The sequence below is a fragment of the Lissotriton vulgaris genome, chromosome 3_1, assembly GCF_964263255.1.
Source record: "Lissotriton vulgaris chromosome 3_1, aLisVul1.2, whole genome shotgun sequence".
Taxonomy (NCBI): Eukaryota; Metazoa; Chordata; class Amphibia; order Caudata; family Salamandridae; genus Lissotriton; species Lissotriton vulgaris.
Window position 1 is genome coordinate 758,944,973 of NC_141689.1, and position 25,797 is coordinate 758,970,769.

The window sequence follows — 25,797 nt, forward strand, 5'->3', positions numbered from 1 at the left end:
GGCCGCGTCTTAAGAGGTGCTACAATGGTGCAAGCTGAGCAGTGCTAGTGCATTGCAAGGAAACGAGAATCAAAGAACTGTAAACAACCCCACAACCCACCCCCCCCCCGCCCCACCCCTCTCCTTGTCCATTTCCGGGCTCTAGCTACAGGCCGGGAACCCCTCTCAACAGTCATTGGATGCCACGCGCGCAGGGCCTGTGCGTTTGCGAGCGTGCGGTTTGGGGTCCGGGAGGGGCGTCTCCGCCAAGCGGAGCAGTCGCAGGTAGCGTGGACAGCTCACCTCCCGGAACTCACCAGTAAGCAAGGCGAGGAATGGCTGCCAAAGTTCCGCAAAGTCCGCCCCCCTCCCTGCTGCCGCCAGCGACAGCTTCTCCATTCCCAGGATTGCCCACAGACGGTGAAGCCACCCCAACTGCTGCGGGGCCTGGGTCGCCCTCCAGTGCGCCACTATATTCTGGACTGCAGCCCCAAGTGCAAGCGCGATCAGGCGCCCGCGCCAGGATTTCAGAGGATACATGAGGGCGTTTGGGAGGCCCAGCAGGATGTACGCGGGGAAGCGCGGCAGTTGTGTGTCTAGGTGTGCATCTATAAGATCCAGGATAGGTTCCCAGTAGGGGCGCAGCGCCTCACAGCTCCAGAGCAGATGTTCCAGTGTCCCTAGTTCCCCACAACCCCTCCAGCATCTGTCACTGATTCGGGCATCCCATTGGTGAAGTCTCTCAGGGGTGTGGTACCAGTATGTTGCTACCTTCGTCAGGGTCTCGGTAAGACCAGTGTGGTGTGCCGAGTGCCTAGCTCTATGGTATATCCCTTCCCATTCCTTCCTAGTGAGCTGCCTCCCCAAGTCCCTCTCCCATCGGACCTGGCCTGCATTGTATGTGTGTGCCTGCGTGAGCAGCAGCTGCTGGTAGAGATCCGATATCAGCTTCTTGTCGGAGGTGCGCGTCAGCAGCCATCGCTCATAAGGCGTGAGGTGCCGTTGGGCTCCGGGCTGGACCGTGGGGTGGAGCACCCAATGGCGTACCTGCAGGTACTGCAAGCGTTCTGATTCGGCCACGCCGTAATCCGCCTTGACCTGCTGGAACGACAGTACGCCCTTAAGGTCGAACATGTGTCCCGCCGCGCGACAGGGTGTCGTCCGCCACGTCGTGAACGAGCCGGCGTCCAGGCCCGGGGTGAAGTCGGGGTTCTCAAAGATAGGAGTCATGGGTGAGGGGAAGGTGGTCAGCCCCTTGGACACGGCCACTCTATCCCACACTCGCAGGGCTGTGCCGGTGATTGCAGAGGCATACAAGTTGCGAGGGCGGTGTCGGCGCGGGAGGAAGGGCACGCCCTGGAGGGTACGGCCGGCAACTGCCTGGTCGAGGAAGAGCCAGTGCTTACCGGACTCTAGTTGGAACCATTCCACAAAGGTGCGCAATTGGGCTGCCTGGAAATACAGTGTGAGGTCTGGCACCCCTACTCCTCCGTTCGCGGGGGGCAGTGTGGCGAGGGTGTGCTTGAACCTGGGTCGTCGGCCGTTCCAGATGAACCGTGACAGTTCCGATTGCGTTTGCTGGAGCCAACCCGTCGGGGGGTCCAGGGGGAGCGTCTGGAACAGGTACAGAATCTGCGGGAGTAGTGTCATTTTGACTGCGGCAATTCTTCCCAACCACGACAGCGTGAGTGGCTTCCAGCGCCGTAGCTGCTCCCGGAGCTTGCGAGTGAGGGCCTCGTAGTTGGTCCGCGTAGTGTCTCGGACCGTAGGAGCCAGGTGAACGCCCAGGTATGGGACGGTTGTGCTCGACCATTGGATCTGGAATTCCGATTTAATCTCGGCCACCACATCCGGGCTCAGCGAAACATTCAAAGCCTCAGATTTGGCTTCGTTGATCTTGAAGCCCGAGGCCAGGGCGAAGGTGTGCAGCTCCACGAAGAGAGCGCACAGGGATCTCATCGGGTCGGTGAGGGACAGCAAGACGTCGTCAGCGTACAGGCTGATCTTATGCGTGTCGGCCCCGAATTTGATACCTGAGATGTGTGCATGCTGTCGCACCCTCTGGGCCATCGGCTCCATGTATAGTGCGAATAGGAGCGGCGACAACGGGCATCCCTGGCGTGTACCCCTGCCGATGTCGAATCTCGGGGAGGTGTGCCCGTTCACCCGTACCGCGGCGTTGGGCCGGCGGTAGCAATTGAAGATGCGATGGCGGAGTTTCTCTCCAAATCCGAAGTGACGGAGGGCCTGGTTGAGGTATGGCCAGTGCACTCTGTCGAAGGCCTTCTCCGCATCAATGGTGAGCAGCATGCAGCCGGGTTTAGTGCGCGATCCGGCTTCAATGAGGTGCAGCACCCGCTTGGTGTTGTCGCTGGTCTGCCGTTGGGGGATAAAGCCCGCTTGGTCGGGGTCTATCAGTTGCTGCATATATGGGGCGATGCGGCTCGCTAGTATGCCAGTGTAGAGCTTCAGGTCTACATTCAGTAGCGATATGGGTCTGTAGGAGCCGCAGACTGCCGGGTCCCGACCGGGCTTGGGAATAACAGAAATCGACGCCTCCAGCAAGTCTGGGTGTATGGCTCCTGGCGAGTCAAACGTGTTGAACAGGTCACGCAAGAGAGGGGCAAGCTGTTGGCAAAAGGTCTTGTAAAACGCCGCGGTATAACCGTCGGGTCCCGGGGATTTCCCGACCTTGAGGCGGGCAATGGCCGAGATGACCTCTTCCAGGGCTATGGGCCGCTCCAGGAAGTCCGCCTGGGCCCGGGTGAGGGTGGGGAGGTCCGCCCCCCGTACGTAGGCCAGGCCGGCATCCGGGTCTAAGTGATCCGCATCATATAGTGCCGCATAGAAGTTGCCAAAGGCCGTCGCAATCGCTGCGTTTTCGGTGACCAAGTCACCACTGGGCAACCGGAGCGAGCGCACCTGTTGCCTCTGGGTTTGCGCCCGAAGCCTACTCGCCAGCAGCCTTCCACAGCGGTCGCCGCCGGTGTAGTAGACGTGTTTAAGGCGCATCGCGGCGTATTCCGCTACGTCTTGGTCCAGGGCAGCTAGCATTTTCCGCTCGGCGCATAGTTGACGCCACGCTCTGGCCGCCCCGGTGCGTTGGTGCATCTGTTCCAATTCCGCCACGCGCTGAGAGAGTTCGGCACGTTTCCGCTCCCTCTCTTTGTTGTTGGCCGTGGCGACGGAGATGATCTCCCCGCGTAAGACCGCCTTGAGGGCTGCCCATTGAGTCGCTTTGGTGGTGTCATCATTGGCGTTATGCTCCAGAAAATGGGTAATCGCCGACGAGAGCCGAGCTTGGGTGTCAGCCGAGTGCAGGAGACCGTCCCGCAGTCTCCAGTGCCGCTGTGGGGTCGGCATCGTTCCTACCCGAAGCTTCGCTACCACCGGGGAGTGGTCCGAGAGCGAGGCTGGCAGAATCTCCACGCTCTCCACTTGGAGCGCCAGCTGTGAGGAGCCCAGAAAGTAATCCAGCCTTGCGTATGTTTTATGCGCCGCCGAGTAGTACGTGTAGGCGGTGGTTTGGGGGTATGCGTGCCGCCAGAGGTCGACGAGACCCAGGTCCGACAGATGCGCGTGACCCGCCGCCGTGAGCGCCCCCACTTGACCGGACCTTTGACCCGAGCGGTCCGCTGTGTTATGCAAGACAATGTTGAGGTCCCCCCCCAGCAGCAGATGAGTGTGTGTGGTGGCTGTAGCGGTCTCTAGAGCTGTGTGCAGGAATTTCTCCTGGCCCTCGTTCGGGCCATAGACAGAACCCACTAGCAAGGTGTGGCCCGCTATTAGGAAGCTATAGAGTAGGAGCCGCCCTCTTACTTCGGCCTCTTTCTGGAGGACTTTCCCCTCAAAGGATTTAGCCACAAGGATCGCCACACCAGCGGTTTTTTTCGGGGAAGAGGAAAAGAACTGCCATGGGAATGCGCGGGATTTGAGTCTATGCTGGTCGCTGCGCACAAGGTGTGTTTCCTGAAGCAGGCAGATATCCGCCTTGGAGCGCTCGAGGTAGGACAATATCGCCCTGCGTTTGTTCGGGCTGTTGAGACCCCGCACATTAAGTGTGAGCACTACAAGGTGTCGCGGCATGGCAGGGGACGTGTCAGGGAAGCTAAGTTTACCCCGCGGCCGGGATCGTAGGCCCGCGGGCCGCCACACAACACTGCGCTAGGGGTCGCGGCAGAGCGCCATTTGACTGCGAAAGGCCCTGGACAAGGAGAACCCCCCCGCCCCTCCCCCCTCTCCCCCCGAGAACCCCCAACTTCAACCTGCCCCCCCAATCGGGACAAGTGCCTCGCCTGAACCCCCCCCCTCTGGAGTGCAAACTCCCCCCGCTCAACTCCCCCCACCCGTAACCCCCCCCAACCCCTCTCCCCAACAAGCAAAGAAACATGGTCTATCAGTGTCCCAGGTCCAGCCCCATGGCCGCTGGACCCGTGGTGAAATAAGTCCGTAGAATGGGAGCAGTGGAGACGTCGCAAGCAGGTCCGTGCACTCTGAGCGCACCAATGCCGGTAGAACGTCAATGTCATCAGTAGGAAAGGACAGGGGGTGCGTTGCACGGGCCCCCGCCGCCGGGCTAGCAGAGCCCGGCTTGACCAACTCCAGGACCACCAGTGCGTTGCCCTCCCTTCGGTCAGCCATTGTTCGTGGGCGCCAGGCCCTGTGCCACAGTTTCCACCGCAGACCTCCGCCCCTCCTCTATCTCCGTGTCCGCTGGGCGTCGCGGCCTGCGTCTGCGCCGCTGCTGCTGCCAGCGGCCCGGTCCCGCTTCGTTAGATGATTTGGCTCCAGGTGACTCGTCCTCAGCCCTCGGTTCGTCCAGCCCCAGCACCTGGCAGGCCTCCCGAAGAGTGCGTGGCTGGTGTAGGACATTGCCCAGCCGAAACATCAGACGGAAGGGGTGCCCCCAGCTGTAGGAGATGTTGCGCTGTCTCAACTCCGCCGTTACCGGGCGGAAAGTGCGTCTCTTCTCCAAAGTCAGTGCAGCCAGATCTTGGTAGAGCACCGGGGAATGCCCGCCGAATGAAATCTTCTCCATGTGGCGAGCCTTGTGCAGGATTTCCTCCTTCGTCTTGTAGTCTTGCACGCACACTAGGATGTCCGGCGGGTTTGTTGCATTGGCCCTCGGCGGGCCCGTCCGGTGGGCTCTGTCCAGGTGGAGGGGGGCATCCCCCTGACGGCCCAAGATGTGATTGAAGAGGCCCTGGGTGAACTGGAAGAGGTCCTCCGTGTCCGGGGACAGTTTCACCCCTCTGATCCGGATATTGTGTCGCCGGGAGCGGTTTTCTAAGTCCTCGGCGTGCGTCTGGAGGTCCACTTGCTGGTCGTGGATGCGGGCCAGTTCCTGGCGCAGGGCTTCTATTTCGGCGTCACGCGTATCACTTTTGGTCTCCAGGTCTGCTACTCTTTCCCCTATGGCGTCGGTGTCACGGCGGACCTCCCTGATCTCATCCTGTAGTTCCTTTTTCAGGGCATGGATGTCTTCCCGCAGGCTAGAGAACAGGGACTCCAAGAAGGACCGCGTGATTGGAGCTTCGGGATCGGCCTCCTCATGAGGCGATGAGGCACCCCCCTTCTTGTCCGTGTCTGTTCGGGGGGAAGCGCCTGTGGGGCCGCCCCGCTTCCCTGGGGTAGGGGGGGCGAAGAGGTCCTTGATGGAGCGGTCCTTCCTGGGCCTTCCGCCGGACATCGTGCCACAGGGCCTTCAAGGTCGCCCCTCCGTCGGCTGCGCAGCAAATCCCTGGTCCCCTGGACGCAAATTCGGGTCTGCGAGGCTAGAGTCGTGGAGGCGATATCCCGCGGTCCCCAAGATCTAGGCGGGCAGCGCAGTGCCACAGGGCGCGGCAGGGGCACAGGAAAGGTTCCAACGGTCAGGGCGGGAAAAGTCAGCTAGGGAGCCGCCAAGATGGCGTCCGCCACGGGTCGCCCTGCCACCTCCAGGGCCAAGCGCGTAGCAAATTAGCTGGGCCTCCCCGCGTCCCGCAGGTTCCCACACCTCCGCAGTGATTGCCGTGGGAGAGCGTGGCTGCCGGTGTAGATGCTCTGGGGTTCACTCCGCCACAACAGGCCGGGCGTCCCGCCTGGGGGACGAGGCACGTGGGTGTAGTCCTGCAGGGGCAGGCCTGCTGGGGGGGGTTGAGGGGGGAAAACGCCTGACTTCCCCACTCCGCGCACCCCCGCTCTGTGTTTCGCCCCCTTGGGGTCCTCCGAGCTCTCTGGGCCGACACCGGGCCAAGTACTGTGGCTTCTTGGCGCCCCACGGACCCTCTGTGTCGCGGCGCGTGGCGCTCGGCCTCGGTGGCTGCAGTGTGCCGAGGTTCACCCCCGCTGGGCAGGCGGGAAGCGGGAGCTCTGCAGGGAGAAGGGGGGGGCCCGCTGCTATTGTCCTACCCCCCCGTGCCTCCGCTCCGCTGCTGCAAGTCCCCCTCGCGCTGGGGGCACGCGTCTCCCCGAGGCCTCACCTCTGCATGAAAGGCACCGCTGCCGGGTCCTCAGGCGCGGGCCGGCGGCGAGCCGGTCGGGGGTCGCTCCGCCGCTTCTGATGTGCCGCAGGTCCGCAGAAGCCCCCACAGGACGCTGTGGGAGGCCTCGCGCAGCTCCGCGCGGGCCGGACCTGCCACCGCTGACTTCAAGGGGCTCCGGGCGGCTCCGAGGCTCCGCCCACCTCGGCCTCGCTCTCGCCTCCAGCTAGGGCTCGGGAGCGCACTAGGCCGCCGGCGGCGCCGCACTCGCGGCGGGAATCAGGCAGGCCCTGGACACTCGGCCGGCCCAAAGGTCGTTGCTGCCCCTCTGTTGGCGCTGGATGGTCTCTGAGGGTCAGTTGCAGCCGGGCACACGCTGAAAATGTGCTAAAATCAGCGGCCGGCGGCGGGAGCTCGGCGAGGCACGTCTGCTCACGCCGCCATCTTGGCCACGCCCCCGATTCAGCATATTTTAAATGTATTCTGCATCATATCAAGTATGTACTAACAATACTGAGAACACTGTAATTTATGCATTTGTATAAAGAACAAACTATTACATATAGATATGTGGTTTGGTGCTACTGCTGCTATTTCCTTGTAAACAGTATGGAATTGGTTAAAATATGACAGAATTTGAGAAACATCAGAAGTAGTTATACTTGCATTAGGTATTTAAAAAATCAAACCTTCCAAACAAAGCAAAAAGTAATTTTTAAAATTGAAAAAAGCTATTTAAAGCACTAATACCGTTCAATAATCACAGTTTTAAAGCTTTGGATAAAATGTTGAGGTCACCGAGGAAATCCCTTGAAAGAGTGTGCCTTTCTACAATTTAAAGTTCAAGGAGGATGTTAAAGGCTACCACATTTGCAATTTGCAGCACATTTGCAAGACGCAACATCCCACTTGCAACTGTGATTTGCACACATGTTGTCAAACAAACAATGTTCTCCTCCCAAACTAATTGTTCTAAGCACTGGGCAATACATATGGACCTAATCCTCAATCAGAGCTAGAATCATTAATCAGATCCCAAATTCTACCTCCGCTGACCTCACCTCCACTGATGACCTCACCTCCAACTATCCCACTATGTGACAGAATTCCTTGATTCTCACCCCTCTAAAACTTCAGAAATCAAGAAAAATTAATACCAGATCTTGGTTCAATAAAGACCGTAATAAGGAACAACGACTACTTAGATTGGCTGAAGGAACCTGGAGATACCAACCCTATCTGATCCACATCTCTCTCCTCCAAACTGAATGTTTATAATACAAAAAGTATATGTGTTGAAATAAATCCTCTTTCCTCAGCCTAACTTGACTGCTCCAGAAACTGACGTAAAGACCTCTTAAGCAGTATCAAACAGCAAACCTCTTTTTTCCCTCAACAATTAACTGATGTCTCAAGTAAGCACTGTGAAGAATTTGGCAATTTCTTCTCAGATGAAATAACACACATTGATATCTCGCAGGATCCCACCACCTCTTCTCACCTTACCATTGAAGAGGTCTCTACCACCGATACCCCCTACACTTTCAACCAATGGCGATCTATGCAAACCCACCACCTCAATGAGGCAAAACACCAACAACAATCGCTCACACATGAAAAACAATGCATCCGGGACCAAGTTTGAAAATACTTTCATGCATAAAGCCAGCATCGACCCTATCCTCACCTCTCATGCCAAAAATTTCAAACATATCATCTCCCCAACCTTGTCCGAAATCAATAACTCCTCATATCCAGTGGCTCTATGCCGCCGTCCTTTAACTTGGCTAAGTAATCCCCCTTATCACAAAGCCAAATGCAAACCAAGATGAACTAATTTTATTTTGTATTCTTTTTATTTGATTTTCATTGCATGAATGTAATAGACAACATTGTTAGCAATTAGATCTAACGCAAGAGTTTGTACATGCATTTTAGTACATTATCATTTGTGCTGTAGGCATTGTTATAGGCTGACACAGTATTCTTATACATTGTTCTTGGTTAAGGTTATAATAAATAATGTAGCTTTATTGTGTACATCATGGCGTTGTCACCTGTCCTTGTACTGCCATGGGGAACATAACTAGAACTGAGGGTGAGATCAACTGGGCTATACTGTGTATGCAGAAATGTATGTTGCTTAACGCATATGGGTATTGTTGTGAGTTTTATTTTCTGTGTGAGCACTAGTGCTTATATTTGTCCTGTGCCCGTACCCTGTGTATTAGGTGCAACAAGGTGGTTTTCGTGTTAGCTACTTGAGTGAGTTTCCTCCTGAAGGACTTGAGGGGAGGTTGGAGTTATCTGTGGGGCTATCTTGTGTGTGGCATAGTATGTTTGAAGGTGTGGAGCAGTTTCACCCATTACATGGAGATGTGATGCTTCTGAGTGCTGAAAATTTCCTCGTGTCTTAGCGCGTCTTCCTCTGATGCTCCCTATTTAGTAAATGCTCCTCTCCAAGCAGCTAGTGGAGGTACCACTGGGGTCCTCCAGTGCATAGTGATGCTGTCTTTGGGTAGCAAGAGGGGTAGGGATTCAAATCATGTTTCTACTTTGTGGTTTTTCCAATGGTTACATATGCCTAACACACTGGCTTCCCATGTTGCAATGTCTGTAAACCCTGTCACCTCGCGCAATGTGGTGTGTATCGAACTCCAGTAGGATTGTAGTGTTGAACAACTCCAGAACATATGAAGAAAAGGTTTCTGGTGTTAGATATGCCCGATGTAAAAGAAAGTATTGTATATTTTTGAATCAGTGATTATGGTATACTTTTTTGGGGAATTCCAATGGTTGTTCCTGCTCTCTATTATGGAGCATTCTCTGAAATTCTGTCTCCCATTTTTCTTGAAGGGAAACAAATGGAACCGCTCTAAGCTCTCGGATTGCATTATATAGCCAGGTGCCCATCTGTAGAATATCATGAAGGGCAGGGTGTGTAGGTGGCTCGGTGTCAGTCATGCATCTGGTGTGGCGGCATATGCCACCAGCTGTCCATGTATGAGAAACTGACCTCTTGGAAGATCAGTGTCGGTTATTAGTTCTGCAAATGAAAGTAAGTGACCAATCGCAAATAGTGAGCTTGTTTCCGTGAGAGAATGTTCTGTCCATGTATGTAAGGGTCCTGCTCTATAATGGCTACAGACTCTGGGAAGGCCCACTAACAGCAGTAGGGGGAATAAAGAGGTGTTATGTGCAATATCTTATGTATGCACTTCATACATGTGTGTGCCAACTTCAACTGTAGTGGAAAAATCGGCGTAAGTTTGGACCCAGGGAGCAGCATGCGTTGAGTCACTGGGGCAGCGATTGGCCTTGTGATTGTGTGGGTCTCTCCCAGTGCACGTCCCACCATCCACTATGACATCCATTGTATTGAGCTGCTGGGAAGTATGGTTCAAATGAGGAGTCCCTAATTCACCTTGGTCCATCAGTAGTTATAGTTTTGACAGGGCTGCCCTTCTGCGATTTTCCCCCTATATTAAGGTGCTGAGGAGAGTGTCCAGTTCCTGGAAGAAGGAGCGAGGAGGAACTACTGGGAGATTTGCAAAGTAATATAACAGTTGAGGGACGTGGATCGTTTTGCCGCTGCTATTTTCCCAATGGGGGCTAAGAGGAGGGTTTTCCAGAAATTGAAAGAGGAACTAATGCCTGTTAGTGCTGTTCAGTAGTTACCCTTGTAAATGTCTTGTGGGGTGTGATACAAGTGCACAACTAGGGATCGCATTGCTTGAGCATTCCACATTAGGTTGATTCCTCCAGTGCACACCTATTAGTTGGGGAATATCGGTTGATAAAGGGTATATTGTGGATTTGGCCCAGTTAACTTTTAGGCCCACCAGGGTCTTGAAGACTGTCAGAGGGGCAAAGATCAGGGTGAGGGCTGAGTTAATGTCTTGGACATAGAGGAGCAGATTGTCTTCAGACAGTGACACACTATTTATTGTTCCCGCTAGTGGGTTTCCCCACTGTTTGCCCTCCTTTCAGAGCCGGATTGCTAGCGGCTCCATCACTAGGGCAAATAGCAGTGGGAAAGCGGGCAACCCTACCATGTACCTCTCAGCACTGGACACAAGGGTGATTCATGGTACCCAAGCCTGACCCTGGAAGTCGGTAGAGTGCATATGACTTTAGTGTAGGGCTGTAAACTGGGCCCCACTCCTATCCTGTGAAGAACCTCAAAGAGGTATGGCCACGATAAGGTATTGAAGGCCTTCTCCAGGTCCAGGACCAGGCACGCAGCACAGGGGAAACCGTCTTGAACCTAATCCTACACATGAAAAATCTCCTTATATCATGGGAAGAAATTCTCCCGGGCACAAACCCTCACTGGTCCGGTTGCATTAGTGTTGGTAGAATTGAGGAGTACCGTTATGGTAGAATTTTGCAATTTGCATTGATTCTCACATGGATTCTAGTAGTGCGCCCTCATTCAGTGCTGCTTTATATAGTTCCACCAATCAGGGGATTAGCAGGGCTGAAAAAGTGTGGAAGAACTCTAATGGTAGGCCATCCAAACCTGATTCTTTGCATGTGGCCAAGGTTTGTCTAGCTTGTGCCACTTTTGTTCTAGTGTTGTGCTCATCTGGGGTGTTTTTGTCAGTTGTCGCAATACAGGGCAGGGGTTGCGCATCCAAGAATCTTTCCAGTGTTTCTGAAGTTACCAGGCTAGTGGCTGTTTATAGAGCTGTGAAGTACTCCAGAAACACTAGCATAATGGATGCTTGGGAATGAACTGAGGTGCCTGTGATGGTGCGCACTTCGGTGATCAGTTGTGGTGTAGTGTCCTGTTTCACTAGCCATGCCAGCAGTGTGCCAGCTCGGTCTCCTATCTTGTGTACTCTGGCTGCATATGCTCTGAAATTATATCTTCGGAGGTCTGCAAACACCTCTTATCACCACCTTGAATGTGTCCCACTCTACTGTCCTGGCTGTTGCTGTATTAGTATTTTCGTGGAAGTAGTTTTGGATGTGTGTCTATTGTGTTTGTTTAAACACTTGATCTTCCGTTTGAGTGGCCCAAGGTGGGTGTCCTCATATGCCATTTATAGGTGCCCCTCTGACTGGTTGTAGTGCTTTGGCATTTGTAGGGTGGTGGTCATGTTCCATGCTTTTGTAGAAACTGAATGGGCAGTGGGGCCTCCCCATTTAATCAGCAATCTTCAATGGTAGTGGTCAGCTCATGCAGTTTGGGCGCCCTCCTCTCCTATGTGTCCTTATGCCGCTTTGTGGCTCCAGTCATTCTCAGAGGGGCAGGGGCGGGATCGGTTGATCTGCACCACACTTCGCTGGGCGTTTCTCATTCACTCCGGTCTTCACAGACCCATCTCCAGATGCACTGTCGCCTCTGCTGGATGTGGTGCCAAGGGAACAGTGGGGCACATTTGTGGAAGTGTCCACCCTCACAGTTTCTGAGGGTGTCTCCCTCTCACGGGTGCCATCATATTGAACCCGGGTCTCTGTCAGCATAAGCTCCATGACTCGCCGCCTTGTGACGTCTGGGCGAGTTAGGAATAATCAGGTGTCTTCTTTGACGTTCTTGATCATTGTGGGCTTGTGCAAGGCTCCCCCAATACAGAATACCGGGCCTCAGCCGGACCCATCCACCATTATAGCCGGCTTGGCCATGCCCCTCCACCAAAATAACCTCAATAACTACAGACCTATAACTAACCTCCCTGTCCTGGCCATAACAATTGATAAATGTTTGCTCACACAAATCAACATCCGGTCCCGGCAGAGAGGACAGGTCATTTTGCCTACAACATTGGATCTATGGACATTACTTTTTGATTTTCCCAAACGCCTTCCGGCTACTGTTGAGGCATTACTCCTATTAACATTTAGGTCATACTCAGCAGCTGTAGGTAGTCAATCCACAGTGTAAACCGTTGTAGGTATGTTCCCCACTTCCCACACAGTGTAGATATTTTTCACTAGGTCCTGATGAAGTGCCACCGATCCTCCTGAATACAATGGCAGCAAACATGTTGACCCATTCAGAGTAGAGAGCTTTTATCTTGTATCCTTATTACAAATAGTCGCCACTCTTGTATTTTAATCAAGGTGGACAGCAATCTTTAATATAGTTACTTCTTGGACTCCCCAACCTGTTTTAACCCACTTTTCACTAAATCACATCTACACTTCCTTAGGCACCTCACACACACTTCACCTAACGGCAATGAACAAAAGATTTCTGTTTAAGAGCCTCTCTATGGGTGCCCATCGGGTATTCCAGCACCTACCAGATGAGGAGCAGGCCCATATGAAGAAGCAAGACATCTAACGGGTTAGGTGTGTAAGGGTCCTAGTTCTGACAGGAGCAATTCCTCTCCTACGAATCATTGGATGCCCTTTCGTTACAACCTCATAGTCTGTTTCTATTTTACTTCTTTCTATACACATTTAAGGAACTGCATACCCTCTTTTTCTTAGCTCACACAACTTAACAACCACATTGAAATTTCCAACCCTCACAACACCTTGCAAACTGGGTTCAGGAAAGGATGCAGTATGCAAACTGCTTTCTATGAAAATCACCAATGACTAGACGAGGATGAGGCCTGCCTCTTAATCCTTCTGGGCCTCTAAGGGGCCTTTGAGGCAGTCAGCCACAACATTCTCCTCAACGCTTCTAACAGTGTGGAGGCATCAATGGGAAACATCCTGAACAACGAAGTTAAAACAACGACTTACATTAACAACAAAGTCTTAACAATGAAGACTCGCATACAACGAAGTTCAGAACCACGAAGTCCTGAACAACGACTTTTCAACGAAGAATCAGACAGACTTACGTTTTTTTTTCATCCAGGCAGTATGTGAGGCACGTCATTTATCTCCATCCCCCTATCCCTCATTTACAATTTGATTAGACAGTGTTGGAGTATTATGTCATTCAACTCCGCCAACTCACATTTCTGAACATATTGTTATTATCCTTTTATTTTCCCTATTGCAGTCAGTGGAGGGGCTGGCAAGAGCAGTGGAGGAGTGGTGTTCACTCCTTAAGTGCGCATGAACTGTTTGGCCGGCCCCCTTGGGGTTCGTGCGAAATTTGCATGTTCCTACCAGGCTGCAATACAGAGCCTGGTCAGGAACATGCACAGGCTCTCTATTCCAGCCTGAGCACTGATCCATGGCGCTCAGACCAATTACAATGCTCAATTTCCGAGTTTTGATCGGCCCAGGGGAGCCTGTCTGCTCAGGTGCTTCCTGCTGCCACTGGCCTGAACAGGAAGATGAAGAGGACAAGGGCGGAGCACGGAGGAGAGGTGGCTGCCAGCAGTTATAGGTAAGTTGTGTTTTTATTAATTAAATTCCTCCCCCTTTCATCCCTTATAGAAATGAGCTTTTTCTGAAAACTGAAAGCAGGACTGTCTACTTATAACGTTATGTCTGCTAGCATTTACATAAGTGATGGTACATTTTTCAGCGTTCATGCCGATCAAACCGAAAAGCTTTTAACAGTTTTCACAGGAGCTAAATAGATTAGCCTAACTGTAATTTCTATAAAAACTGCACAGCAGGGGCTCTTCAGCAGTTATGCACCGCGGGCCGTGATTGCTAATGACATAATTGTATTGACCGTGGGACCCCCCAGTAGGAAACCTAGTTTGGACTAGGCAATACATCATTCACTCAGCGCAGAAGGAGAAGCTTTTGAGTAAATGTCTCACAAGCAATTTTGCGACAGAATAGCACTTGATCTTTTTTAACCGACTGGGCCATCTGGTGCACTTTTCTCAGAAGTAGACTTTAATAGGTTCCCTTTCAAAGAACAGGGACCAGTTTTGCCCCAGAGTTTATCAGAAATAAAGCCATAAGGAACTAGGTACGTACACGTTGAAGATGTTCATTGGTAAGTTTTTTACCTTGATGCCATGAAAATACATTAAATACATTAAAATACTCCCATCATCTCGGCATGTTATCTAATTCAAGGGACCTCCATCAACACACAAAACAAAATCCCGATGCAGGTGAACAAGAAAAAGGCTTTGCCATGGCCCACATAAAGAGAATGGATTTCTCCCACTTCCCTAGTTACTGATGATGGGGGGGGGGGGGGGGGGGGCCTCCACAGCTTCCCATAGCTCTCATAATCCCAAGGGGTTCTGTAGTGTCTGTTCCCAGCCCCATCAGAAAGAAGAGCCCTCTATGAGGTCCCAGGTGTCCCCCTTTGGCTAGTGAGTATGGCCCATCTAGTAATGTAAGCCCTTCCTACTTATGCCAAATCTACTTTGCCACGATCAAAATAAACACTACGCACTATGATCCTCAGTGTTTTTCGCAGTAGGCATATGATTAAGGATGGCGTTTTACTTAGTAGTTCATTAACAGCGATCTCATTATTGAGGTGCCAGGATTAGCCCTGACAGCACAAACAATGAAATGCTGCTCTTAGCTTTCTTTGTTTTCTTTATTCAGTTCAGCCGGAGGCCTGTAGAGGACAAGACAATCATCCCCAGCACCCTATGTTTTTACCTTAATTCCAACAGAGCATTCATTAAGCTAGACCTTAAATCTTTGCGTACAAATCTAGATCCTCATCACCTTTCTCACGAGAGCATTAACATACATGGTGTTATTAACTGCATATTCAGTTTCAAAATATACTGTCCAACACCATTAGCAGATGATCCTTCGGGACAAACTAATCTCATTGTTGAGAGAAGTGGTCTTCAGTTACATAGTACTACATTTATGGTGCATGATTTTACAGACTATCAGAGATAAATATTCCAGACCAAGAAAATGTGGGGGTCCCAAAATGCATATTCCCCATGCAATTTCCCATGGGTTTTTTAGACACAGCTAATACCGCCCGAACTGCTGAATGGAATTACACCAAATTTGGCAAAAAGATAGCTGTTGGACTAGAAAGTAACCTTTTTGTGAAGTCGTGCAAATTTGTTCAATAGTTTTTGAGATATTAAAGGAAGAAACACATTTGTATATATAAGGGTGCGTATCCTCCTAGGATCCGACAGTCCTCATGCTCAAATCCGATTGGCTGCCAACACTTCAACCAGGAAGAGATGGCAGCCATCTTGGGACTCATCCGGATCCCACAAAGAATGCTTAAATAAAAAGAAAAGGGGGCAGGTTAGGAATACCTTGAGCATCTAGCTGTGGTGCTGGGGTACCTCTGTGAACCCAGCAGGGCCAAAAAACACTTTTAAATAAAAAAAATGCCATAAGGGCACAATGGAACCGCAAATTCACTGCAAAAGAACCAAAAAAGCAAGTGTGGGCTCCCGTGCTTGTTTTTCATGAAGCCCCCGGGTGGGCACGTCCCGGGTGTATTTATTAACAAAAAAGAGGGGGGTGAATGGGGCCCCTCATCCTAAGGCTCCTAGGAACTTCCAGAAACCAGATTCGGCAGCCGTAATCTGTTGTGCTCGACCAACAATAACAGAAGAACCTTCCGTTTATATTGTTGTTAATACTGCAAGCAATTACTGCATTTCAGCATGAAGCCTTGTCCGCAGAGTCAACCATCTTAACCATCTTAGAGCAGCCTCGACATTCCTACGCCGGAGCCATTCACAGCCAGGGTGTGAGTTGGAGCTGGGATATAAAAGCTGGTGGCGCACTCTTATTCTGCAGTGGGCCAGGGCTCTGTTATTATCAGTAGCAGCAATCATATTTATGCTGAAGGCACCAACAGGTAGAAGAGCGTTTGCCCAGGCTGTTAAAGATGTGGAGTGAGTATCTCTACAGGCCATATTCCTCATGTCTTCCAACGTGCCCACCTGCCAGAGACTGGAAGATGAGCTACGGCCTGGAAGTGATACCAAGGGATCCCTGGCATGATCGAACACAGACCTTTGGTCAAAACATTAATGCTAACCAATCTATCTGGTGTAACTCTAACTTCTCAGCACCCAAGCTGCCTGGGAGCCAGGAGATAAAAGCTGAAACTGCACTCTTCTTCTGTAGCAGACCAGTGCTCTGTCATTATCGTCTGCAAAACAACAATTGATGGACAGAATTCAGAACAATGTCATACATTCACCCCAGTACAGAGATATGGGCCTAAATCCATCATTTTTTTACTCACCACACCAACCCAGTTCAGACATGGGCATAAGCAAATCAGCATTGAACCTGTGCCTCAGTGGTTGTCGGGCGGTCGTGGCCTTGAAACTGTCATGGATGTCTTTGATCATGCGGTCGAAGAAGGTGGCCAGCGAATCGCACAGGTCTTGCGAGGGTGGGACGTCGTTGGTGTTGGAGCTGGGATTGGAGAGTTCCTTCACAATGTTGAGGAGCTCTTTGCTGTTGTGCGCGTTGTTGTCTAGGCGGTTTTTGAAGGGGGCCCTTTTGGCGGATCTGATGAGTTGATGGTGTCTGCGGGTGGCATTCTTGTGAGCGGCGTGGCTGTTCGGTGTTCGTTCACGGAGCCAGATCTTCTCCAGCTTTCGGCAGGTTTGCTTGGAGGCCCGGAGGTCTTCATTGAACCAGCTGGCTTTCTTGTTGCTATGATTGCTGGAGGTTTTCTTGATCGGGTGAGGGTGTTGGCACAGTCATTGATCCACTGTCTGAGGTTGCGGCCGGCGGTGTCGGGGTCGGTATGGTCAGCGGGTGGGCTCTGGGCGAGGGTGGTGGTTAGCTGGTCTTTGGTGACTTTGCTCCAGCAGCGGTGAGGCATCTGTTGGGTGCGGTGGTGCATGGTGGGTTTTTTGCAGATGAAGTGGAAGCAGCAGTGGTCGGTCCAGTGGAGTTTGGTGGTATGGTTGAAGGAGACGTGGGGGCAGAAGATGGGGTCAAGCGTGTGACCGGCGGAGTGGGTGGGTGTTGTGATGAGTTGTCTGAGTCCGAGGTTGGCTAGGTTGTCGATCAGGGTGGTGGAGTTAGTGTCGTCATTGTTCTCGAGGTGGAAGTTCAGGTCCCCGAGGAGGATGTAGTCTGTGGAGGCGAGGGCGTGTGTTCTGACGAAGTCAGTGATGGAGTTGCTGAACTGTGGTCGGGGTCCGTGCGGTGTGTAGATGACGGTTCCTCTGAGGGTGGTGTTGGGGTCGGTGTGGATCTGGAAGTGCAGGTGTTCAGCGGTTCTGAGGGTGTCGTAGGTGTTAGTCGAGACTCTGAGAGTGTTCCTATGGACGATGGCGATTCCTCCTCCCGCTCTGTTGGTGCGGTCCTTCCGGGTGCTCTTGTACCCTTCCTGGACGGCTATGGCTATGTCATGTGCTGAGGCGGGGTTCAGCCAGGTCTACGTTCAATGGCATGTTTTCGGGCGGAGCGGGTGTTGAGAAGGATGCACCTGAGGTGGTTGGGTTCTTTCCTGGTAGGCAGCATGGTAGGGTGGATGCTTGTGAAGCTGCAGTTCCGGCAGGTGAAAGGTCTGTGGGTGCGCTTCGGTGCGGCCAGGAAGCAGGTGTGTGATCGTCCGGTGTTGAGTACGTTGAGTGCGTGGAGGGTTCTGGCATCGTAGCGGTGTCGGGCGTCGTGGCGTTCGTGGTGTCCAGGGGTCCTGGTGCTGGGCACGGTTCAGGCACGCACAGGCACAGACGGTCTTGCCTTAGGTGTGCCAGCGGCATGCCAGCAGCGTGCCCCCGCTGAGCGCGGATGCTATGCGGCCGCGTAGCAGCTTCCATATGAGGGGAAGTGGGAGGGAGGAACCGCTGGGAGGCGGGAGCGGGGCAGCGAATGGGGTTGCAGGTGGGCGGGGCCACAGGGACACATCGATGGGAAAAACGGGCAGGGCCACGGGAGAACTGGGCACAGGAAGGAAAAACAAGTTTAGGCAAGAAAAAAAGTTCAGGCACAGAGGAATAAAAACAAGTCTGGGCAAGAAAGCAAGTTAGGCACAGGGGAATAAAAACAAGTCTGGGCAAGAAAGCAAGTACAGGCACAGGGGAATAAAAACAAGTATGGGCAAGAAAGCAAGTACAGGCACATGGGAATCCAAACAAGTCTGGGGAAGAAAGCAAGTTAGGCAGAGGGGAAAAATACAAGATTTGGCAAAAACAATGCAGGCAGAGCCGTGCAGCAGCGTGGAGAGCGACCTGCCTGCGAGCACCTAGGAGCCAAGATCTCTCCTGAGACTGAGCACATCGCTCTAATTTATACATTATCAAAAAACTTTTGTCATCACACACATCATCTTTAAACGAATGCAATAAAGCCTGGACAATATATGGATTGAATCATTATATGTGGTTTGGTTTATAGAAATCGAAGACATGATTTCTTACGATAAGATGGCCGCCGAGTAGAACCGGGCATAAATAAACACTAAAAAGCGGCAGAAAATGTTTGTTGCAAAATGCATGCCAATTTCAACTACAAATCACAATCATCACCAATTTTGAATTTGGCACAACGTTCAGAGCATGCACAATTGATTCGGGACAAGCCAAGCACGCATACTGAACCATACTATTTGCCTTTTTGTACATAGAAACAGAAGGCTGGTTTATCCACTATAAGGTGGCCGCCGAATGGAATTGAAAAATACAAACATCAAAAAACAGCAGGAATTGTCTTTTAAATGCAGATTTCACTACCAAACCTCAAATATCACAATAAGCATTATCCTTGATAGGTTGACAAGGTTAACAAATACGAACAATCGATTCAGGATCCCTATAATAGCGAGTGCACATATTGAACCAGAACTCCTGTGATCCTTTGCAGACCCGGAAGCGCACGCAGACCGTGTCAGTTATGGAGAGACATGAGAAGGAGAGATCTTGGCTCCTAGGTGTGGCGGATACTTTCAACCAAAACCGAACAGGTAAGCGCTTTGTACAAAAGCAGGCAAACTAAGCAGTCACTTATTTAAGACACCTCGTAGCTCAAAAAAAAAACGGAGATAAGTGATGCCGATTTTTTGTTTGCCACCTTAGATCCCGTCCACAAAGAATGCCCTATACACAGCAGCCTGCATCAATAAATCAAGTAAGAGATACTACATGGCTCTCTAAGACGTTAATGCTCAAGTCCTGTCAGTGTGAGTTCAAGTACTTATCATGCCCTCTTTTCTGCAGGCTAGACAGCCTATTCCAATTTGAAAGTCCTACAATTTCACAAACACAAGTAAGTCCATTTGGAATCTAGACTGGTTTGATGTGATAACCATGTAAATAAAGTAGTAATAGCACTATTTCGGTTGGCTTTTTCTTGATTAGATTTGTTTAATCCTGATTTGACTGGTTTTGTGCCGGGTTGATTGAAAGCAACCACTTAAGTTCAGATTAATAGAGGTAAGATAAGGAAGCTTGCAGTGGTGTAGGGAGTGGTGAGAAGTACCAATTAAAATATTCCTCTACAGAAAGGTTTCTTTCCTTTCTTCACAGCTTTTTGTCCTGATGAGAACTCCAAAAACACCGCAAGGTCGAAACGCGTAGACTGTAAGAGCCATTAAATCACAAGGAGTCAAATTCAAAAAAGCTTTATTTCGATATTCAAAGTAATATCATAAAAGCAAGCATTATTAACACCTTGGCTGCTATGGCTTTTCCCCTCCTCTGCTGAAAGGCTTGAAATACTATAGTTTCATGACGAGCTCAGCTCATCATAAGCACATCTCCAGTGTGCCTCATGACGAGCTGAGCTCGTCATGAGCAGCGAAGGGGTTAAAAACAGAGGTATAATAACAAAGTGCCAATTGCATTACCATCATTAATATAATATAGATTTTAAAAAACAGGAGTATGAACTCAAAGTGCAAAGTGCATTAAAAGCAAAGAATAGCAATAACATTACAAAGGAGAGGAATCCTATACAATAACATCTAAGGGGTTAAAAAAGACTAAAATACATAAATATATATCATATTTTACATTGAGTTTCTAAACTTTACCAATAATTTCAAAAACTTTGGCTAGGGTGTGGGCCACTTCCATATTTTCCAACCATTGTAGTCTAAAAAAAGCGTTTCTACATGACTGGAGGCCCCACTCCTTAAGGATTGGTTTAAGTAAGATCTTTCTTGGAACCATATAATATTTACAAAATAAAATACAGTGCATATTAGTTTGAAGGGAAAGATCATCACAGGGACAGGTTGGTAGATCTCTCGAACAATCATTACAGGCTGGGAAAGTAATTAAACGATAAAAAGATCCCAGTCTAAACCTTGAAAGTAGCTTTCTGGCATAGCAGTTAAGATTACTTGCGAGATACAATTGGAGCCCCGGTTAAGGGTAATTTGCTGGTAATCTAGTACAGAATTTTTAAGTTTTTCTGTAGTCCATCTTATGTTTGCTAGGTAGTCTATTGCCAATTTTCGCAGGGCTTTCCTAGACATCGTTTCCATACTAGACGGGTTCTTGAAAAACTCGGGATGGCAAATCTCGATCAGCAATGTTTCCACATAAGACAGCCATTTAATTTGCCTTATACCATCAAGGTTTAGGCAGTCAGAGATTATATTGCGATTAAAGGCTGTCTCTGGAATAACCCACAGCTTATACCATAGCAAAATGGGCTCGATCTTTATAGTTTCAGAAATGTAGGGGAGACCCAGTTCTATGTGTGAAATATAGCTAGCTGAGGATTTAGGAACCCCCAGAAGATATCTGAGAAAATGATTTTCAGATTGCTGTATTGAAGTTATAGTGTCAATCCCCCAGATACCAGAGCCATAGGTGGCCGTGGAAACGCATTTAGCCTTGTATATTAAAATCAGCTCCTTAACGGGTCTACCCCCAATTGTTCCCGCAAAGTTCTGCAATGCTCCAATCGCCCTAGAAAAAGCTAGTTTTCTAGTGTTACTGCAGTATGCCAAGAGCACTTCCTGTCAAACGATATCCCGAGATAGGGGAATTGGTCTGTTGTCTCTACCCTTCTACCCTCAAGGAATATGGGACAGGGTGTTTTCTGGGTGCCACGTCCACAAGATATTGAGAAGGTTTTTGATAGATTAACCTTAAGTCCCTTGTCCCTCATAAAAAGTGTAAACTTTGAGACAGCCCTCTGTAAGCCCAACCTGGTTTGCGACATGATGGCAGCGTCGCCGGCATACAGGAGAATGGGGACAGGGTGACCCTGGACTGAGGGGTAATCATACTGGAAGCCCTTGAGGTGGTCGCCAATAGAGTTAATATAGAGGGAGAAGAGTAGGGGCGCTAAAATGCACCCCTGTCTCACCCCCCTCTTGATGGAAAATCTTGGCAAATACTCTCCTCATTGCCCAAAGTGCACCCTTGCCCCAGCATCCCTGTATAGTTCCTTGATGAAGTTAAGGATGGGAAGTTCCATACCCAGGTCCCTGAGTGTGGACCATAGTTAGTTCCCTTTCTTAGCTTGGGTATACTTAGAGATTAAAAAATACAAATTTAGACTCTGCTCAACCGTTCCCATGCCAGGACGGAAGCCATACTGGAAGCTAGATAGAAAGTTATTTTCCTCAACCCAAAGTTGCACACGCTTTAGAATAACAAGGAGTCATTCTGAATTGCTCTAAACAATTGTCTTATCGAAGAAAAGGATTTTTCTATGGCATTCTGTGAATATTGTAATTCCAGTGTAAATATAGAAATGTCTGATGTCTGTGGGTGAATGAGAGGGTATGTGTGAATGAGTCATGAATGAAAAATGTACATAAGGTAATGTGTTTGAATGTATTTTTTTATGTGATTGTATAAGTTGTGTACAGAAGGTCTTGTAAATTGTAAAACATTGGTGAAATAATAACCAAAATCTTGAAGTAAAGAAATCTTGCAAAATAATAAAAAAGATTGAATCAAACATAAGTTTAAAAACAAAGCATAGTGTTTAACTCGTATGTTTTGAGCTTACTTAGAGGTGAATCATAGTACAGTATTGGCATTTCTTTTTGTTTGATAATAGCTAGTGGCTAAGCCTTGCTGTTGGGAGCCCAGACCCAGTGGTGGTTTTTTCACTGAACTAAATACGACATTACAGAATGATAGATTTGTGCTGGCTTCAAAGGCGTGAGAATTTGACGCCTGCTGGTCACAGCAACAGCTGCGTCAATAGAACATGGCTATTCATGACCGCAGGCCACAGAGGGAAAATGCTGAAGTCAACTAGATTTTAAGTCAGTGTAAACCTGGTATACAGGCCAGTAGCGGTCGGTGGTGGGAGTATCTGCTGGGCGGTGACGTGGGGAGGGGCAGGGGGAGGTTGGAGGTAGCAATCTATGGATTACAGAGGATTACATGTAAGTAAACATATAAATAAATACAACGAATTTCGTTGGACATACTTCATCCCCAAATGTGATGCAGTGCACACAATGAAATTTGATGTATTTATTCATATGTTTACTTACCTGTAATCCTCCGTAATCCATGGATTACTACAACCCCACTCTGCCCGCCACCTCCCCATGTCACCGCCTGGCAGCTACACCCACCACCGACCGCTACTGATAAAGGCCTGCATGATTTTAAAAGTTACAAAAGACAGTTTCATTATTTTGGATAATAGAGAGGAGAATAGAAGGGATTTCCTTTCTTAATGCCTTTTTACATATGCACATCCTTGGTTCTGATGTTAAATATTATCTGTCCTTTAAAAAGTGGTGCAGACTTTTCATGTTTCAAATAAGGCTTCTGTGCTTATATTTATAAATAAATAAATTTGAATTGCAAGGGAATGAGGCTTGCTTTTCATACATGCACACATTAAAAGGGTTGGTGTTATCAAAAAAAAGGGGGAATTTTGATTATATGAAAAATGTTCATTAAAAATAAGTGCACTGAAAAGTTTTTTTATCTCTAGACTGCCTAATTATCGTACTGTGAACTCCTAGCATCAAAGTTGAATTCAAGCAAGCCTTTATTACAATGGGGGGGGACTAAAATGTGAGATGTCACTTTACCCAGGCGTGCAAAATTCATTTTTATAAGGGTGTACCATATACATTTCTGATCCTCCATTCCTGGGATATGTAGGGAATGCTCTAGGGATGACTAATATGTCAAAACATTGTAGGTTATTCATTCTTAAGTGCTCCTAACATCAACGTCGAAAATGGGTAAAATTCACTGATTAAAAGCAGTTCTGCCTCTCAAAGTAGTTTTCAAACTGATCTTTGGCTTCAGTAAATGCACACATATAAGTATAGAATGAACAGCTGACCTCTATACTGCTAGAAAAGCACATCGCACACTGCCTACAAATGTAAATGAATATAAAAAACCAGCAGAAGTTATTAAGCGTACCTCTAATATACTGGAAAACAGGAATGGAACAGGACTGCCTTTCAGCTGTGATTCTTCATAGTTGCTTTGAATTGGAAAAGCCTTGCACAAAATAGGACAGCTGGTAAGGGTTAAAGGTCGAGTTCCGCATTTAGTAGCCTAGCAGGGCTCCAAGTAAGGTTTGCTTTGACACTTCGACCTCTCAAAACTTTTGAAAGACAAGATGACAGTACAGGGAGAGAAAGAGAAGTTGTGCTTACAATTTTGGCAAAAGCAAGTTTTTGTGTACTCATATGAACAGAAGGAAATATAATGGTATATGTGGGCTCTGATTAAGAGAATAGTTCTGCCATATATATAGCACTAATGCAAATATTTTGAAGATTACTGTGCAAGGGCTGAGATAAGGAGGTAATGGGACTTAGTTTGAATTTGTGCACCCTCATGTTACACCTATTACCATTGCTAAGGGATTAGTGGTTGGTTATTAATGTTTTCTAGCTAGCTAAATGTGCTACTTACCCCCTACAACTTTGTTTATGCCCAGCTGCCCTAAATAGAAGTATTTAGTGTCGACAAAAGTGAAACCTGTTTCAGGTTTTCCTGCTGTCAATATGGGGGAAGGAGGTTAGCTCCTCTACAAATTAAGGGTAGGCAAATTTTTGTTTTCTCTCTCTTTTTCTCACTTCTTTTAGCCTGTCTAAGCTGTCTAGAAAATAGCCATGAGACATTTAATTGGCTATTCAGTAATACTGTTTTAAAATTTTTAGCATTAATAAAATGAATAAAATATGCTGTGTTACTGCCCATCATGTCTGATGAAATTATAAAAGGATGAGTAGTCTAGATTGCTGTTCCCTTATTTGACCTTTAAGGGGAACTAGATGTGGGTAGTTTTTGTTCTAAAATTCTCAGGTGATATAACAAGAGAGCCTGTCCTAAGCGTACAATGTAGTTGTTTTTTATAAGAGAAATATTTTTAGAAGTGTCTGCAGTCCTGTACAAGTAATGTAAGGTCTATGAGTAAAAGTGTAGAGCATTTCCTTTTTTCTTGAGGGTCTTCAGATAAATAATATAGGAATACACATATGTATGGATTTGGAGTATGTCTGTATTGTTTTTCTCTTTTCCTCAGAATTTAGTAAATAAACACAGACTTCCTTAGCCGCTTCAAATAGAGTAATAAGTCCAGGGTTTTTACCATCAGATAGATGAAGTGGTTCTTGGGTGCCTTGCTAATGTATGGGGTGTCCAAAGACTAGGAAGTATTCCAAGACTATCCTCTCTTTTGATAGATTATTTCTGTGCCTTGTATAAAGATCTTTTGTTTTGTCCACCAATAGATATGTGCTGCCTTACTACAATGGCCCGGACATTAAATCCAGCCTGGAGAGTCAGCACCTGTCCAGCTTGAAGTCAAGGTGAAGGTAACCAGCATAGGTGTTGCTGGCAACTAGGACCTCAGTGAAGGCTGAAGCACTGGGATGTGAAGTGGGTACCCCTGCCACTGTCTTGGGCGAAGGATGGGGTCACAAATCAGAAAAGAGAAGTCATTGATCACGTTTTTGATGCCCAGCTGAGAGATTCACAGACCGACCAGAATGGCAAGGAGACTTTTGCTTGAAGTGATCCCTTTTGAAACAAGGGTTGCTTCAGAGATCCCAGAATCTGGCCCCTGAATCCTGGTTCCAAAGTGAATGCTAGTTTGCACCTTTGTTTGTTGATCAAAAGATACCTGGACACACTGTATAGAATTTTTGGCCCCAACAAAAGAGCGGTGCGCCAGCAGAGAAATATAGGAGTTAGGGAAGGACTTGAGTTTAGAGCACAGGTGCTGTGTCTTTGGTGCATGTTAGATTGAAGTGAAGAAAACTGGTGGACTGCCTGAGATACTGGACAGGATCGTTGAAAGACTTTTTCTTCTCAAACTGGGCCATGATTCCTGATTTGCGAGTTTTGCAGCTCCACCGTGGGAACAACAAGAGCCTGCCTGTGAGGCTCAAACGGACCCAGGAAGAAGACTCCCCTCTGGCTAGTTGTACAGCGGCTTCAATTTCCCATGGACTTCTTTTTGTTAGTAATGTTACTCTGCCCTCCTCCTAAAAGTATATTAATTAATACTCCGGCCCTCATAAAAAGAACACTGAAAAGTCTATTGAAAATGTTTTTTACATAGAATTGTACTAGATGGTTCTAGGATTAGGTTTTTGCTTAGGGCTGGGAAAAAA